The 12,183-nt window shown below is 34.8% G+C and overlaps 1 long non-coding RNA gene across 2 annotated transcripts in view; it reads left to right on the forward strand.

Annotated features, from left to right (window-relative positions):
- Nucleotides 1-10,029, forward strand: part of LOC110401877 — a 127,036-nt gene extending 117,007 nt beyond the window's left edge. For both annotated transcript variants that reach the window (XR_002440660.1, XR_002440661.1), the window contains 2 exons: nt 9,253-9,316; nt 9,584-10,029. This is a non-coding gene — a long non-coding RNA (uncharacterized LOC110401877). The remainder of the gene's footprint in view (nt 1-9,252; nt 9,317-9,583) is intronic.

Consider the following 12,183-nt stretch of genomic DNA (forward strand, 5'->3'; position numbering starts at 1 on the left):
CTTTTCATGCATTTGTATTGATGGCTGTTTGCTTGAGATCAGCTGAGCTTTAAATGAGCTGAGCTCACCATATTTTCTGGTAAACTGTTGTATCCTTCGGTATGCCTAAGAATCTTTGCCTGACTAGCAGGAATGATGTAAGCAGGAACTTGGGTGTATGAGACTCCTTTGGCAAGTTTGGGCTGTATCTGAATATGACTTGTTAGGCAAGTTGGTAACTGAGAAAGGGCTCAGAAAGCCATCAAAGAAAGAAGTGCTTTGCTTCTAGTCTTGTGTTTGCTCCACAGAAGTCTGGTAAACTCTGGAAGATTTACAGAGATGTAAAAATAGATAAATAAATGGTATAAATAATTGGTATAAGCAAACCTCACGTTTCAGTGGAGATTCAAATTTAAATGGTGCTGTCAGGAGAGACATACATGATTTAAGTAACTGTTAAAAAAAATCTTTAGATGAATTGAATTAAATTCAAGGGAGCGTGTTCAGGCCCAAAACTAGAGAAGATTAAAGCAACATTTATTCTAAGGCATATTCTGTAGTAAAATGCATAATTATCTATTAGAGAACAACGAAGACTTTTGGAAATAATAATTAAATTAACAAAAGCCTTAAATACATGAAAACTAGTCAACTAGAATGAAAGACTTAGGTATTCTTCTTGTGAAATGGCCAAAACAAGGTATGTAGACCTAGTTTTAGACTGAACACAGCAGTTTTTCTTTCAGATGGAAATAGATTGTTGCTTTATTACAATATATATTTTTACGGTAATATTGGGAGATTTATGAGGAATCATTATGGACAATTAAAACAATCTTATTATCCTTGGTGTGCACTTTTGCCAGCTGTGACGTATATTTCATTCTCTGATGCATCTGCCTCTGAATCCAAGAGTTTGAATTAGATTCTGCAGGGTTTAATTATAGATGTGCTTGCCAAAGTGGAACATAGAGCTTTCTGCGCGGGTTTGAAGTGTGTTATATCATTTAAAATTTCAATGATGCATAATAAATGGTGCAGATTCCAGGTGAGTTGATCACTGTGGATTTTTTCAGAGATGATAACAGGAAGAGAAAATTAGGGCACAAGCTTTTTAATAGTCTTTATAAAAGATGTATTTTGAAGACATAAACTTGTTCAAATTCTGAAGCATTTTTATATTATTCATAAAGGTTTTTTTTTAGTGTTGGCCTCTGTCTTCATAAGTGAGCATTAAATATGTACGTAGAAAAAATCAAAATCAAATCCATCAAAATTCTCTATAGTCTGTATTAAAAAAATCTGTAATAAACGTGTGAGGACTTCCCTTAGCAGATAACTAACTAGCTTTATTGGAATCTTTGGAAAAGATTTAGAATTTGTAGATATGGAGGATTTTTCTTTCTTCATTATTAAGATTAAATCACATTATACAATTGCTCCGTGGTCAAGAGTTCAACAAGTTGTCAGCGTAAAATTCATTGTAAAAAAATTTTAGTAAAGAAAAAAGAATAAAGGGAATTTGCAGACAGATACAAGAGGAAATGAGAATGATTTGGCTTGTTCAAAAAGCCATAACTTTGCAATTTCCAAAGGCAAGGGTTATTATGAAATGTAAATCAGCAAAGAATATGTGAATGATAAAGAATTTTAGATCAAAAAAATCAAACATACAGTTTTTCATTTTTTCTCATATAGCTTCAGGGTTGGGTAGTTGTTAGGTGTTTTTCAAGCTGGATGAATGGATACAGATCTAAACTTTTTACATCTTAGTATTCAGTCTACCCATGGACATGCTGAACATGGAGAAAGAGGAATAAGACAAATGTGAATTGATGCTATCTTTTCATCCTCCTTCCCTAGGAGTTTAATTATTAATAGATGCAGAATGGAATGCTGTCACATCATAAGAAGGCAAAATAAGGACATAATTTTTCTTCCTGCCACAGATTATATCTTTAAGTGCAGTCATTTGGTATCCCTGGGTTAAAAGGCTCATGGCAAACCTGGCCTCGCCTTCTGTGCTTGTGTCTGAGATGCATCACTGCTCTCCGCTGAAGTTTAATTCAGTTTTCCTCAGTTTCAGCTGGACTTGGAATATCCTATAAACCAATATCTTTTGAGGATTCCAAAAGCCTGCTCTAGTATTAGATGTGGAGGTTGGCTGCCCTGCCTGTGGCAGGGGGCTTGGAGCTTGATGGTCCTTGAGGTCCGTTCCAACCCAAGCCATTCTATGATTTAACAACGTCATTTTCAGTTAAACTGGATCTAAAAGTCTAGGCCACCTTCACTGCCTGTGTGTCTTCTAGATACAACTTCCATAACAGGATTTAATGTAGACAATGACTACATAAACAGAAGCAAAAAGATCTTACAACATACTTATAGTTACTACTTATATTTATCCCAGTCGTATTACTGCAAAATCATTTCTAATTCCCCAAATGTTTCTGTCTTAGAAATATTCTATCACATTTGTGAGATAGGCATTACCTGTACAGTGTGGCATGAAGGGGGCAAGATGTATACCTCCTCTCCATTTTTGGAGATCTGAGATGATGAGTAGGGAGAGTGGGTCAGAGCTTGAGCATTCAAGAATTAGAAATTTCCAAGACTTTGAGCACAATCTCTGGCAAAAACAGATCCAAGAAACAGACCATAAGTAGGTATTGCAAATTTGTTTAACAAGCCAATTAGCAGATAATGGAAAAAGGAGTAGGAGAAGCAAAACCTATAAGTCCTGCTTCCCAGGACTGTTTTTCTAAATGTTAGACTCCGCTCACACAATTAGAATAGCTTTTTCATGCACAGATTATGCAGCCAAGTTGAAATTGAGGCATTTGTAAGTGACAGCCAGTGATAGGTCACTTTGCTGTTTTTTTCAACCCCCCAGATGTAAATAAACTGTAAATGACTGTTGGAAAATTATGTCATAAATGTGAAATAGATGTTAGCTATGTTAGCAGTGTTACCTCATTAATAATATAAGAAAATTCCATCAAAATACAGAATCACTTGCTTTTCATCAAACACTAGTATCAGCCAACAATTAGATCACTGGGTATTTAGTAAGAATCAAAGTGCAGTGTAACTATTTAAACCTGTTGCAGCCTTACGAGGTTCCAGAACAGCCTTCTGTTTATTTGTAAAATGAAACCACGCGGAGTGTAAAAGAAGAAGGGTTTTTTATGTTTCATAGTTTTAAAATTGTGCAGACTTGGTCTCCTCTTCATAAAATGAATAGTCCTGCTCATTCATATGATCAGATAGTATGATATCACTTTAAATTTTCAGTAGTAGAAACCTTGCACAGAGAAAACATAGTGACAAAATCACTGACTGTGATCATGTAATTGCTTGTTTAGTGTGTCACCTGAGAGAAATTATTTTCATGTTTACTCTTACCTGCTTTTATCTTATTTCCACAGCCCCTATCTTAAACTATCATCAAAGAATTGTTATAGTAAGAGATGCTTTTTCCATTAAATGTACTACTATAAACTTATGCTGTCTACTGTCCAAAAGTCATGATATCAGCACGTGGGAAGATTAAATCTTTGTAAAGCAATGTGCACACCAAGTTTTATTCCTAAAACTTAAGTCTCGTTTTGGGTAAAACAAAAAGATTCTAGATCAGATCACAGGAAAAATGATGTACTAAGTATACTGAGATGAAAAAGACAAAACACTGTAGAAATGCAAACAAAATTAAAGCTAGTCTACATTGTTTCAGAGTTGTAGTTAGAATTGTAAGGTGATGTTCTAGAGTCAATCAAGTTTTCTCTAGAAGGTTGTGACGTTTTGTCTATGGGTAGATCTATGATCTTTTCTTCCCACACAATGCTATCAATCCACAGCTAGTTCTTCAAGTCTGGGAGATATTTCTTAAGAATTTTGCAGGGAAAGGGAACAGTATTGTCTAGTGCCATTATGGTCTTCTTTTTCATGATTCTTTGGGTGGTCTGTTGCCCTTTTTATTGAATCAAAAGCACAGCTTTTGAAGCTGCTTTGGATCCAGTCCACGTATGGAATTATAATTTGTATTCCACATTGAGGACAAGTTGGAAAATCCTGTTGAGACAGGAGGATAATGTTTCAGTGGCCTTGTCTTGTGTATGTTTTAGATACTTTCGATATAATGCCATTTTCTGGTAAATTCAGATTCAATATTTACTATATGATTTAGAAAAAATGTTTGAGAAGAGCTTCATCCTGTAACAGTGGCTCATGTTGAATTGAGCCTTTTAAATAAATTGCATTCTGGGGCCTTAAATGTATTACTGGTTATTACTCTCCTCTTGTAATTATTGGTATATGAGTTATCTAACAGAAACTTTGGGGAACTGGGTTCCTTGTGTTTCTTTGATAGAAATAAGGAAGGATTCTAAAAATGTATTACTTCAGTTTTATTTTTCTGTTTTTACTACAGGGCTTGCAAACATCTGAAGACTAATTATCCCATGAGCTCAAGTTGTCTCTCACTATTCATGTCACACATGCATATGATTTACTAGAATTAATTTCTAGACTTAACCCATAATAAGCTTAAGCATTCAAGTACCTCTGCATTTAAGCAATGAGATATTTAATGTTCCCTTGTCAACTTTCTAAAGCCTGATGATGAAATATGTAAAGTGGGTGGCAGACTACTAATTTGTGACATCTATTTGAATTCCTTGATTTCAGTGGAAAGTAATAATGCATTAATAAGATCTGTTTTCTCAATCCATTAGCCTACGTCTGTGAAACTTGTAGAAATGCAGTGTCTTCACCTTCTGTCAGTTTTGATGGAAATCAGCTTAGAGAAGTTAGGACCACGTAGACTTGCTTCTTCAGAAAATTAGGCTACAAAGTTAATTTTATTGGACTATTATAATATAGTGCCTAATCAGGACTGCATAAGCCATGTGTTTTATTCTTCTTTAGCTAATATCAGAGTTGGTATATTGTAGTATTAAAAATACTATGTTAAGTCACATGGAATCAGATTATTGAAGTGGTTTTCCACTCTGGAAATGATTTTTTTTGCTGCAGTGCATCAAAAGTTCGTGTTACCTTTTGTGTTTGTTGTCCAAATGCCAGTTTGCCATTAATTAAAACTACCTGAGCAGCAACATTTTCTATTGATTTTTTTCTGTGAATTGAGTTGCTGGAATTGGGGTAGTCTGACTTCCAAAATGTTAAGAAAAAGGTAATAGGTTGGCTGAAGTTCTTACTTGCAGCTTCTTTTAGGCTTCAAGAGTTTGTGGGTTCCGTTGAATAAGCAGCAGCAGGGCAGATTGCATAAGAGACTGAACATGCAATTCTTTCATTAAGGGAAGCAAGGTTGAGAAAGACTAAGAACCTACAAGGAACTGGCATGTCCTAACATTTTTGATAAATGCATCAGATTTATGGAAAAATACTGGCATCATTGTAGATGTAAATCTACAATGATACAATGTTACAAAAATTGTAGAGTTCAAGACAATGTCTATTATCATCTCCACTGTGTTCACTGTCCAGAGGATTTTATGCTTAATTTGCAGATATTTAAAACTGTTTGAATCTAAATATTATTTTATTAATGGATAGTCATTGTTTTAAATGAGTCATACATTGAATCTATCTACCAGGAATCCAAAGATTAATTTAAAAAAAAATATGCCAGAATCAGTGACAGAAAAATACCATAACGATGAACAATTATTACAGCATTAGAACCTTTGCTGGCAGAAGATACATTCCATGGATTTTCATGTCAAAACCTAATACAGCAAGAGCTGCCACATTTAGCTGCTGGCAATTTCATCTCGAATTGCAGGAAGCTTGGTAGACAGAATTTATAAAACTTCAGGACTCAGAGACTTTGTATTGCATGGGCACGTAAATTCAACCCACTGGAACCTTTTACTAAAATCTTAATTGTAGGAAACTAGTGAAAAGCAAGTTCGTTTATTCACCTTAGATGTTAGGATGGTAAAATTATCATTTTGAAGTGAAAATCGTTTAATGAGTATTTATCACAATTCAGTCCTTCCCCTGGACCCCGAAATTGCTTTAACATTCCTTGGCACCAAACGTTTCCCTTATTTTAGGAGATGATCATGATTTCATGTCAAAACAACTTCAGGAAGAAAGAACAGTACGTTCTATGAAGAGTCAAACCAGTTCCAGTCAATAATTCAAATGATGATGATTTTATATTATGCTTCTTAAAATAGGTGCTTAGTACAAGTAGTTTTCTGTTAGACTATGGAGACGGACTTCTCAATCATTTTCTATATAATTCCCACTTCAGTTGTGAGTACTGTCATGGAATTAATCTGTCATATCTGACTGAATGATTTCTACCAATGCCTGGATCCTGATTCTGGAACTGTACAACTAAGCCATCACATTTTTCATTTTCTATAGATATGTCTTGCTTCAGAAAGATCATGTTCTGTTTGCCTTTAATGTCATATCTTACCCTCATGAGTTAAAAGTGATGGTGTCTTCACCAACAGTGGCAAGGGCCATTTCAGCCTACTAGTTAGAAATAGAGGATGAAAATTTCAGGCCCAATATTTCCTTTCAGTATTTTTAATTATTGTTGTATTCTATTTTGTAGAATTTTATTTAATGCTGTTCAACAGGCTTCTGTGTGCTTAACCAGGTTACTATAAGCATTTAGGGAGTATTGATTTTGTGACAAATTATAAGTATTGGGATTGGTCATCCAGATAACTTCTCACCCTATCTAATAGGCAGCTTTATTCCTACTTCTTCTGAGGCTTTTGAAAATAAAATTATTATCTGAAAAAAGTACCTGTTCTGAAGAGGTAGTTACTGCCAAGTTATGGAGCCTCTGCTCTCATCCTCTTCCATTCTTCCATAGTTTCATTCCCCTTGTTTCAAAACGGTCTGCTTTTCTTGCCTAAGGAGTTTTCTCAAACTTGGATGCATTTTAATAAGTCAATACTTTAATTCATTGCACTATTGATCAAAGAACATAAAGAAAAGTTCAGATGAAAAAATCCCCTCTTCTCTCTGAAAAATTTACCTCGTAGATGTGAAGATAGGATTCTTATGAAAAAACAGATCCAGGCTCTTTTTTTTTTCTTGTGAAATTATATTCTTGTGTGTATTGCTATATTTTCATAGGGAAATGACGCGGTTGACATTTTGAGATTGATTAGTGCTCTTTCTTTCTTTCTTATGGGGCAAGGGCCATAATAAATTAGGATCCAATTTAATCTGGAAATAGAATGGATTATACTGTCAAATCCTATGTTGCAAAATTGAATTAATTGCACAGGTGAAGACAGGTAGCTAAGCAGAAATACAGGTGGCATTTTTTTCTATTTCTTTTTGCTCATTCCTCAAAGGAATCACTGTTACATAGTCATTTAAAAGTCTGAGAATCTTTTCTTCCTTCTCTTTTTGTGTTTGCAATTTACAATTAGCTTTAAAATAACTTTCACTTGAATTGATTTCCTAGGGAAAGCTACCTGCCAAGTAATTTATTTGGATAAGCCTTTACATCCATTGTGAAACCATTAATTGCAGGTATACCACAGTAAGATGACAAACTACATCCTATTTTTATTAGCTGCATTAGCAAATCACATTCTTTTGCTTCCTGATGAGAATGGATCTTTAAAATTAGTTTCCTGATAAATGTTTCTGATTACAAAATTGAAGCCAGCACCTGAACATTATTCAGAAAAAAGTACTGTTTTGTTATCAGTCTTGTTTGCTATGGTACTGGCATTTTGTAGAACAAAAACTGATTTTAAAGCAATAGTTCTTTTCAAATACATACTTAGCAGATGTTAAAGAAGACACTTTGTGAGTATGCTTATGGTGATTAAAAGAATAACTTGAGCAAAGGAACACTGTGTTGGTTGTTGTGACGCTGTTGTTCATTAGGATTTAATTCTGATGACAGTCTGCTTCTGTATGGTTCTATAATTATCTCTGGAAGCAGGGGGAAAAAACTGGCAGAGACATAACACATTAATTTTTTTCAGAATTTAGTGTTCTTACTTCATCTGTCAGAGAAACCTTAGCACCATGTACTAGAGATATGTTGATGCTGTGATCTCACTTTAGTATATTTGTGACACAAAATGTCTGAAACCACGTAGGGCTTCTTGAAGGGTTGTGTTTTAAGCTGGATTTTTCATAAGATGCAGATAAAATCCAGTGCAACAGAGCAGAGAAGTACAATCTGTGATATTTTGTCAACTGAAAAGCCCAAGCTGTACTACTTACATAGAGATGACAAGAATCGGCAGCTTTTCTTTTTGATTGTTGATTATACTGTCTGAAAAATGTCAAGTAACAAAAAGTCAAGTTAATGAGTCTTGAAATGTGTTTGGCCATGGCATACTGTGATATTTTTATCAAAGAATGTGCACACTTCACACTCATCCCGTGGTTCACTCTAAGGTAGTAATGTATAGTACGTCCATTAAACCACTCAATAACTTCCAGCCAAGTAATACGGTGTACTACTCAGAAACAAAAACAAAGTTATAAAATTAAAATTCAGCTGCTCAAATCATTTTTTTTAATTTGAAAGGTAAAGCAAAGGCTATATCTAGTCTAGAAGATGATTTATCTAAAATTGAACATGACTAGATTTTGACACATTTCATATTTTTTTTACCATAGTGGTGGACAAAAAGCTTTGAATTGAATGGGTCTTATATGGATTTCACAAAGCCCATATAGGTACTGATGCTTAAAGGTCTCTAGTGTCAAGGTCTCTTTATCATTAAGGAGAGTTTTCCTCCATGGGAAAAAAAATGGTACAAGACATTAGATCTTCATGCTCTTAAGTGGAGCTGAAATGATACCCTGTATGTGTCCATCTGATAGACAACAAGTTCAAACTGCCATAACAGCTTTCCATAGATCATTATAGATATTATAGATCAGTCTGATAAAATCTTCTGAATTAAAGCTTTTTTAACGTGAAGAGCTTTACTTCTCTGTCTGAAGCAGAGATTATTGATATTCCTTGTTAAAATCTCTGTTTGACAGAAGTTGCACACTACAATCAGTACTTTGAATTGAGGCAAACGTCAAAATCTTGGCCAGTTAAGGAAATTGCAATTAGCTGCTTTGAATGTGCATTTGAATGTGATATGTTCTAAGGTTTCCCATGCCTCTCTTGGCAGATGCTCCCAGCTAAGCAAATCTCTTTATTTTCTTTTTTTCTGACGTTCTTTTTCAATGCATCCATGGTTTGAAATTGACTCCTTTTTTTTTTTTTTTTTTTTTCATTTGGAAATGCAAATGCAGAAGGAATGCATTGTACCTCTGTTGAATACCTGAGTAAGAATTTCAGAACTTGGCCTGGAGATTGGTATGTATTTGTTAGGAAAATTCCAAGTCTTTTATTAGTGACAGTTAGCTTAGTATAAGTTTTACAAGATATTTTTCCTAAAACTGCAGTTTACTAACAATTATATTTCTATTACAACTATAATCAGGGAAGAATGAGGATATATTATTTTTCAACAATTAACACACTTTACATCATATCTAAAAACAAGAAAAAAAAAACATTCTGTTTACTAAGCATCAACAATTCAGCCTGAAAACGTATCTTAAAAAAAAATCTGTTTTCTAGGTTGCACTTAAAGATTATGGAGGACTGCCTGGAGTAGACAGATCTGCAATTGAAAGCCCTTCACTTGCAGAGGCAGAACCATCAGGTCTCTAAAGTCTGTCATATGTTGTTAAAGAAACCAAACTGTGGAAGGATAATGCTCCACATGAAAAGCTCAAGAGTGGAGGAGAACTGTAGACTAAATGGTTGCCAACTATGGATATTAAAAGATACTTTAGCCAGTCTGTGCCAAGAAGAAACTTACTAGTAGACACAAGATTGGTGAGACATCATTCCAATATGGCTCTTAGCTACGTCTCACAAATTTCAGTAAGTTCTAATTGTTATTTAAATGTAGATGTTTTCCAGCTATTAGTCTTTCTTCCATTTTGTTTGGATTGATCTTCAGCCAGTTTTCTCCAACTCACACTCTCAGTTTGGGTAGGTCTGGAGATCAAAGGCTTTTTCCTTATCAGCTAGAGAGAAGTATTTCTCACTATACTCTAAGTCTCAAAGTAATTTCTCAGTCTTACCAATAGTTTTGGGAAATAAAATTAGTTAGAATCATAGAATCATTGAAGTTGGAAAAGATCTTTAACCTGGTTCTCTTTGATAGTTGTTGTTTTCCCCTTTGGCTTCCTAGGAAAGTGAAGCAAGTAATAAACATAATAAAGTCACAGCACTTAGAGGTAGGCTTTCAAACCAGTCCAAGAAAAATATGGTTTATATAAAATAATTATGAACCAAAAGCAGAATTGTCTCCTTCAACAAATGCATAATTGAAACCTCTAGCATTGTCTTCTGACTGAACATCACAGGAATTTTGTATCTTCACCCTTACTTCCTGTACCTTTTGGGGAAGATAACATGCCTGCTTTTATCAGTGAATATTTTAAACCCAAAGAATTTGGCAAGATATATTTAATGGCCAGGTTCTGATTAACTGCATCTGTCACTTCTCAAATGTTTTGGAAACTGAGATCCACCCTAGATGTGGCAATATTCTGTAAAATCTTGGAATGTTAGGGAGCATTATCTATGACAGCATTGCTTGAGAACTATAAATCTTATCTCTATTTCATATGCAGCATTTAGGTACTTGATTGTATGATACTTTTCTGTTGTCTGGAGTGACAGAACATAACGTAAACTTCAAAGGTTGCAGAAATTGACTTACTGCGTTTGCCACGTTTGAGCAGATGTAGTGGGGTGTTGGTTTTTTGCTTTTGCTTTTTTTTGGTAATGCTGATTATTTGAATATACTATGCCTTCTACACAAGCCAATTATTTTGCATATTTTCTCTACTTCATCCTCTGCTAATGACTTATAACTCTGAGTCTCTGAGATTGTGAATTCTTATTCCTCAGAGATAATTAAGTATTTCACTAAGCTAAAAATATTGAATATTCATTCAGATCCCTCATTCAAAATAAACCACATTTTGTAACCATGTCATAGTCATTATAAAGGTCAACCTTTAAATATCACAAAATTGTCTTGCACTTGTATCTGACAGATTTTGAGCCAAAAGTATAAGTTCTTCAATCCTTTTGGAGTTTTACTTTTCAGTATAGTCTGTTGATTTTTTTCTGAAGCTATGATAAATGCCTTTCTATTGGACAACGGCAACGCTTTACTGTGAGGGGATTTTTACTGATTTTCACAAGAGAATGAATGCATTGAAGAGACGAGATTGCTTATCCTCTAGCCAAATTTTCTTGGACAAATTTCTTGCCTCAGAGTCAACAAATGTGTTTGAAAGCATTTTCAAAGATGTTTCTTCTGAGCTAAGTCACTTGTGATCTAAAGCATTGAGTATGTTGCTGCTGTAGTTTTTGCAGAGAATGAAAAGGTTCAAGAAGGCTTTCAGTTGGTTAGGCCAGGCTGTGGCTGAGAAGTACTTAGTTCCTCATTTATGCTACTTATGTAGCAGAATTAATAAAACATTTCATCTTTTTATTTATGTCAGATACTTCTCATCTTGCTGAACATGATTAGTGAGCCTTCATTATTCCTTCTTCTGTTACCTGATCAACAACATAACAATATGAATAGAAGGGCGTAATTTATCTTAATTCTGAAAGCTGGAAGAAGATTGAGGGCAGACTGGAGGTGCTCTTAGGTGTTTTGATCCAGGAGCACTTGAACATCAGCTCTAAGACTGTGTGTGAATAGATTGACTTCAGCAGTACTCAAGCATATGAATCATGTTCATTCTCTGCTTTCTTGCCATGCTGAGTATAGAGGAATGTAAAGATTATGCTAAAAGCGTATGCTAAAGCACTGTGCTGAGGTTGTAATGTTCAGATTCTCATTCAGACATAGGTCAGTGAGAATTAAGGCTGTGATTTTTGCTGTTCAGCTGCTCCAGCGGTTAACTATTTACGTGACCCTTTCTTCGGTTTATATAGAAGGTTTACATGTTCCATCAAGTAAAATTAAAAAAAATTGGTGCCTCAGTACAGAAGGGACATTGAGGTGCTGGAGCAGGTCCAAAGAAGGGCAACAAGGCTTGTAAAGGGGTTGGAGAGTATGCCCTACGAGGAGCGACTAAAGGAACTGAGGCTGTTTAGTCTGGGGAAGATGAGGCTGAGGGGAGACCTCATTGCTCTCTTCAAAT

Source organism: Numida meleagris, chromosome 6, assembly GCF_002078875.1.
Source record: "Numida meleagris isolate 19003 breed g44 Domestic line chromosome 6, NumMel1.0, whole genome shotgun sequence".
Classification (NCBI taxonomy): Eukaryota; Metazoa; Chordata; class Aves; order Galliformes; family Numididae; genus Numida; species Numida meleagris.